This window comes from Ornithorhynchus anatinus, chromosome 1 (assembly GCF_004115215.2).
Source record: "Ornithorhynchus anatinus isolate Pmale09 chromosome 1, mOrnAna1.pri.v4, whole genome shotgun sequence".
NCBI classification, from domain to species: Eukaryota; Metazoa; Chordata; class Mammalia; order Monotremata; family Ornithorhynchidae; genus Ornithorhynchus; species Ornithorhynchus anatinus.
The window spans coordinates 144,534,132-144,540,450 of NC_041728.1; the positions used below are offsets into that span (position 1 = coordinate 144,534,132).

At 45.5% G+C, this 6,319-nt stretch overlaps 1 protein-coding gene across 1 annotated transcript in view; it reads right to left on the reverse strand.

The window, feature by feature from the left end:
- GNB4 (G protein subunit beta 4) overlaps positions 1–777 on the reverse strand; it is an 89,078-nt gene extending 88,301 nt beyond the window's left edge. Inside the window, exon 1 of the mRNA XM_029058119.2 lies at positions 693–777. The gene's annotated coding sequence lies outside the window, so the exon portion shown is untranslated. The remainder of the gene's footprint in view (positions 1–692) is intronic.
- Between the last annotated feature and the right edge of the window lie 5,542 nt (positions 778–6,319).

Sequence of the window (6,319 nt, forward strand, 5' to 3'; positions counted from 1 at the left end):
ACCTTCTGCTTCCTATTTTCTCCCTCCCCGCCGAAAAGGAGGAAAAGACAAAAAAATAAAAATACACATCTAGGGCCGGCTCCGGCTCCGGGAAAGCCCGGGACGTTTCCTGGCTAGCCATCCGGGGGGAGGGTTGCGATTTTCTGCCTCGACGGCGAAGACTCCTAAGAGACGGGCGGTAGTTGTGCCTTGGCGACTCTGTTACCTTAAATGGGGACATGACTTTACTACCTACAATTTATTTATTTCATTTTTTTCATTCATTCCATAGTATTTACTGAATGAAACACCAGTCCCGGGTAATCAACTTCTGGCGGTGGCCTACCGTTCGGTCCTGGCCCGGTGAACTCTGACCACGGCCCTCTATTGGCGCAGACCCTCTCTATTCATCTATTTGCCCCCAAATCTAGACGCACACAGCTTCGCTCGGCTTTATTTCGTCCCTCTTTCCGCTGCAACGTATCCCTGATTTCCCCAAGAACCCACTAAAGCTGCGGCGGCTGCCCCTGATCCAGGCACCCCAAGAAAAACGCCCCGAGCCTCCAACTGGGGAGACGCCAGGCCTGCCATCTGCTGCCTTTCCAGAGGCTGACCGTTTCGCTCCGAGCGTCCATTTCACGTGCCATCAACAGAAATAAATAAAAAAGAAAAGAAAAGAAAAGAAAATCAACGGAGCCATTGCATTTACTCACTGTGAAAGCCGGGCTGCACTGAAGCAGTTCCTCGGTCCCCGCCCCTCACCTTCCTTCATGGACTAAGTCGATGTGATAGACAGTTGCTATAGGTTTCACTCTCTGACGTTAAACATTTTAAAGACACAGTCCGGGGTGTGGAAATCGCCAAGGAGCCCATCGGAGCGGCTCTGTGGGACAGAGGGTGGAAGATCTTGTGACGACTCTAACGCCCCCGCATTCCTCGATTTCTCCCACCCTCGATGCTTCCCACCGTCTGTTGGGAGAAGACCCTCGATGCTTCCTAAAATCCATCAGTTCCCCCATGCTCCAAAGAGGCAGCCTAGAAATTGATGTCTCCTTAGAGAATATGTTATTATTATTATTATGGTATTGGTCAAGAGCTTACTTTGTGCCAAGCACTGGTCGATGAGGACGAGATGCAGAGTGGCCTAACGCCTAGAGTACTGGCCTGGAGAGTCAGATGAGGATCTGGGTTCTAAATCCCCCCTTTGCCACTTGTCCACTGGGTGACCTGGGGCAAGCCGCTTCACTTCTCTGGGCCTCAGTTACCTCATCCGGAAAATGGGGATTGAGACTGTGAGCCCCATGTGGGACAGGGACTGTGTCCAGTCTACTTGATTTGCTTCTACCCCAGCATTTAGAAGAGTCCTTGGCATGTAGTAAACACTTAACAAATACATTTTTTTTTAATGTATTCCTCCAGGAATAGGGCCCATGCTGTTTTAGGGAACCCTGGATTTAAATGACAACTTTTTATTTTGAGTAAATGCTGGGACATGGGTAAGAGATAAAGCCGTGATTTAGGAGCAGAAACTGTGAACTCATTGTAGGCAGGGATTGTCAGTCTTTATTGTTTATGATACTTTGATGATGATGGTGTTTGTTAAGCACTTACTATGTGCTGGGCACTGTACTAAGCGCTGGGGTAGACACAAGGTAATCGGGTTGGACAGAGTCCCTGTCCTACAGAGACAGATGAGGAAACTGAGGCCCAGAGAAGTGAAGTGACTTACCCAAGGTCACACAGCAGACAAGTGGCAGAGCTGGGATAAACCCGTGACCTTCTGACTCCCAGTACTTTTCCAAGCATGTAGTAAAGTGCTCTGCACACACTAAGCGCTTAATGCATATGATTGAATGAATGGATGAAAAAACCAGCATGAAAGAGAGGCTCAGTCAGGGATTCTTCATCTTTATTCCCTTCCCTGTTCCACCAGTGACAACCCTGGGGTTCCAGGAATCAAGATACATAGCCAAAATCACAATCAAAAGACCCAGAGATGAAGCCGGAGACATGCCCAAAACCAGAGAGAAATTGCATAGAGGCCCAGGTAACCAGTCGAGGATGTATCCAAAAGCACACATGGAGCCACTCATGCACCCAAAGAACCCAGAGGCGTGGTCTCAGGTGGCTTCCGGCCAGAGAGTCAGAGCCAGAGCCTATTACTGCATCCAGAGAGTCACATAAACTAATCAGAATTAGACCTGGAGAGGAGACAAGGAGGTAGACGGTACTAATAATAATCATTATGATATTTTTCAAGCGCTTATTCTGTGCCAAGCCCTGGGGTAGATACAGGATAATCAGATCAGATGCAGTCCCCGTCCCCCTGTCCGGGCTCACGGAACCAGCATTTTATAGATGAGGAAAGCAAAGCAGAGACAACTTCAGTGATTCGCCCAAAGTCGCACAGCAGGCAAATGGCAGACAAGGATTAGTATTCGGGTCTTCTGAGTCTCCACCCTTGGCTCTATCCACTAGGCCTCAAGGGGAAAGGAAGAGACTTCCATAGGCAGGGAAGGGCAGGAACAGGGAGAGAGTCAGGAAACCTCTCTTCCTCTTCACATCTGTCACTTGTGAAGAGTGACCTGGGCAACTATTAGAGGGGAGAAGGGTGAGTCAGAGAGCCCAAGCCACCATTCTGATGAATTCCAGCTACCGAAGAGTAATAAGAGTCAGGATTTTTGTGGGCTGGCAGTCCACCTCACACAAAATGCTGAAAGGGCAAAGTAAATATCTTTGCACTACTAGACTCCGCTGAGGCTTTTTCCTCTGGTGATTGAAACTGGGGTCTCTTTGCTATACACGACCAATCTAGGGCTAAAATTACTGACCACCTATGTCACCTATTATCCAAAATGATATGGTACTAAAAACTTACACCTGGATGTGGTTGAGAGTTCTTCGTAGGTGTCCGTGACCACGGCTAAAACAGACTCCCAAACAAGGTAATGATCAAAATCAGAATTTGGTAGCAAATGATTAATGATTACCACAGGAAACGCTAACGTCCAGATTTGCAAGGTAGGATTTAGAGTCACTGAACTTTTTGACTGCCTGGGCCAAGCCGAGGAGTTGATTAACAGAAATCAAACATCATGTGCTACACTGGATAGAACACAGGCTTGGGAGTCAGAAAGACCTGGATTCTAATTCCCGACCCACCATTTGTCTGCTGCGTGACCTTGGGAAGTCAGTTAACTTCTCTGTCAGTTAACTTCTCTGGGCCTCAGTTACTTCATCTATAAAATGAGGCCCATGTGGGACGTGACCATGGACGGTGTCCAACCTGATTAGCTTATATCTACCCCAGTGCCTGGCACATAGGGAGTGCTTAACAAATACCATTTAAAAAAATAAAAGCTTGGTAAAAAGGCTGAGTAACAGGGTTTAGCTTAGGATTCTCCCCAGTTACGATAACCAAATTAATCTTCTCTAGTTTCCTTTTTGATCCCAGATTTACCTTTGATGGAGAGATATATATTTAGTGCATGAAGATCTCTGGCTATGCCTCAGAGAAGCAGAAAAACAGCCCGTCACAACCAACAGGAAATCCCAACTGTCCTACTTCCCTTCCTTCTACCCCCTGGAAAACTGGACTCCACATTCCAGGGGGAATAGAGCTTTCCCACTTTTGGCAGAGAAGTCAGTCTTCTCCTAGAATGCTCCAAGTGATTCTGGTAGGGAAGGTTGTCTTCTGCCAGGCCTCTGACCTTGATGCTCAACAAGCAAGAGGGCATGCGATTGCCCCATTCTCCCCAGAGTTGGAACTTCGGCCCGACTTCTAGTATTTGCACCTCTAATTTCTCTTTGAATTGCAAACTCCAAGCCAGAGGCCATGTCCTCTCTATTGCATAAATTCCCATGGTGCCTATTTCGGTGGCATTTGCCCCGAGTTGGCATTCGGTATTATTAGTATGTCATTTATTAAGCTTGCTGCGTGTCAAGCGTTGGAGAGAATGATTATGTAGTGGTTATTATTGCTTTTAAAAGGGAGAGGAAAAGGGAAGAAGTCTCTCTGGGTTAACTGCGGTGTTTCTGAGGTCCAAGGAAAGATGTCATGGAAAGAAATTCCGAGATTCTGCCGACGGCAAAAGATCGGAGCCTATGGCTTAGCATTTCCTGAAAATGCATTGTAATTTTGACTTTGTTCTACGTATCTTTGTTCTGTGTATCTGCCCTCTCACCCTATACATTAACTGTAAACCCCATACAGGCCAGGGGCCACATCTTAACTGTCTAAAATTTATGCTCCCAGGGCTTTATAGGTAAGTTTTAAGAAACTGTTTTGATAATGATAGAAGGACCTCTATTAAATTATTTTCTACAGCTTATAAGTGAGACCCCACCACCATGAAAACTTGAAAAGTGTTGTGCTGCTTTATTTAAAAATAAATAATGCAAACCGCTTTGATTTAGAAATATACACAGCGTACAAGGAAACTGCTGAGTGGATAAGGTCCAGAAACAAAAGGGGGAATTTTAATCATCACCCAACATATTCCACTTCCAAGAAGATATTTTAAATTAATTCTATTAGTGGTTCTGCCACATACACTGATGTATCTTATTCAGTGAATGGCTGGTAAGGATACTGAAAATCGGAAAGTGAAGTCAAGGAAAAAATGCCATTAGCTGAAGTAATTTGCTACTGACATAATGGGAGGGACATCTAAGTGGTATCTAATGAGTGTAGATTTTTGTGCTTAGGATCCTGATGTGCTTTTCTCTCCTCCCAATAAGTCAATAGTATTTATTAAGTCCCTACTCTGTGTAGATTACTGAACTATTATAGAGAAGCAGCATGGCCTAGTGGATAGGGGATGGGCCTGGGAGTTAGAAGGACCTTCGTTCTATGCCCAGCTCTGCACTTATCTGCTGTGTGACCTTGGGAAAGTCACTTCACTTCTCTGTGCCTCAGTTACCTCTTCTGTAAAATGGGGATTGAGACTGTGAGCCCTATCTGGGACAAGAGCTGTGTCCAACCCAATAACCTTGTATCTACCCCAGCACATGGTACAGTGCCGGTAACTTAGTAAGCCATTTATCGTTGTAGTTTACTTACCCTAGCGCTTAGTACAGTGCTCTGCACACATTTAGTGCTTAATAAATGCAAATGAACGAATAAATGAATAGTAAGTGCTTAATAAATACCACAAGAAAAAGCAAACAGATAAACAAAGCCCCTGGAAGAGGATATTTATGTACATATCTGTAATTTTTTTTGTGTGTTAATGTCTGTCTCCCCGTCTAGACTGTAATCCCACTGTGGGCAGGGAATGTGTGTGTTTATTGTTACATTGTCTCTCTCAAGTGCTTAGTAAAGTGCTTTGCACTCAGTAAGCGCTCAGTAAATATGATTGACCGATTGACTGATATTAGCAGGAAAAGACAATCTCAGCCCTCAAAGAGGTTATTGTCAGTGGAAGAGAAATCTCCAAACTGTCTTCCATGCTTGACAAAACCACTTCTAACCCATTGTTCATTCATTCATTTATTCATTCACTCAATACTATTTATTGAGCACTCACTGTGTGTGAAGCATTGTAGTAAGCGATTGGGAGAGTACAGGCCAACCATAAACAGATACATTCCCTCCCACAATGAGCTTACATTCTAGAGAGGGAGACAGATATTAATATAAATAAATAATAATAATAATGATCATTATAATGGTATTTGTTGAGCACTTCAATAGTATTTATTGAGCGCTTACTATGTGCAGAGCACTGTACTAAGCGCTTGGGATGAACAAGTCGGCAACAGATAGAGACAGTCCCTGCCGTTTGACGGGCTTACAGTCTAATCGGCTATATGCCAGGCACTGTACTAAGTGCTGGGGCAGATACAAGCAAATCAGGTGGGATGCGGTCTCCGTCCCACCTGGAGTTCACAGTCTCAATCTCCATTTTATAGATGAGGTCACTGAGGCACAGAGAAGTGAAGTGACTTTTCCAAGATCACACAGCAGACAAGTGGCGGAGCCGGAATTAGAACCCATGGCCTTCTGACTCCCAGACCCGTGGTCAATCCACTAGGCCATGCTACAGATATGTACATTAGCACCGTGGGACTGGAAAGGGGGATGAATAAAGCGAGCAAGTCAGGGCAGTGGAGAAGGGAGTGGGAGAAGAGGAAAGGAGGGCTTAGTCAGGAAAGGCTTCCTAGAGGAAAGAGATGGGCCTTCAATAAGACTTTGAAATGCGGAGCGGGGAGAGTCATTGTCTGTCAGATATGAGGAGGGAAGGTGTTCCAGAACAGAGGCAGGATGCGGGTGAAAGGTCTGCGGCGAGATGAACGAGATTGAGGCACTCGAATGCCTGTCTCACTCAGTTTCACCAAA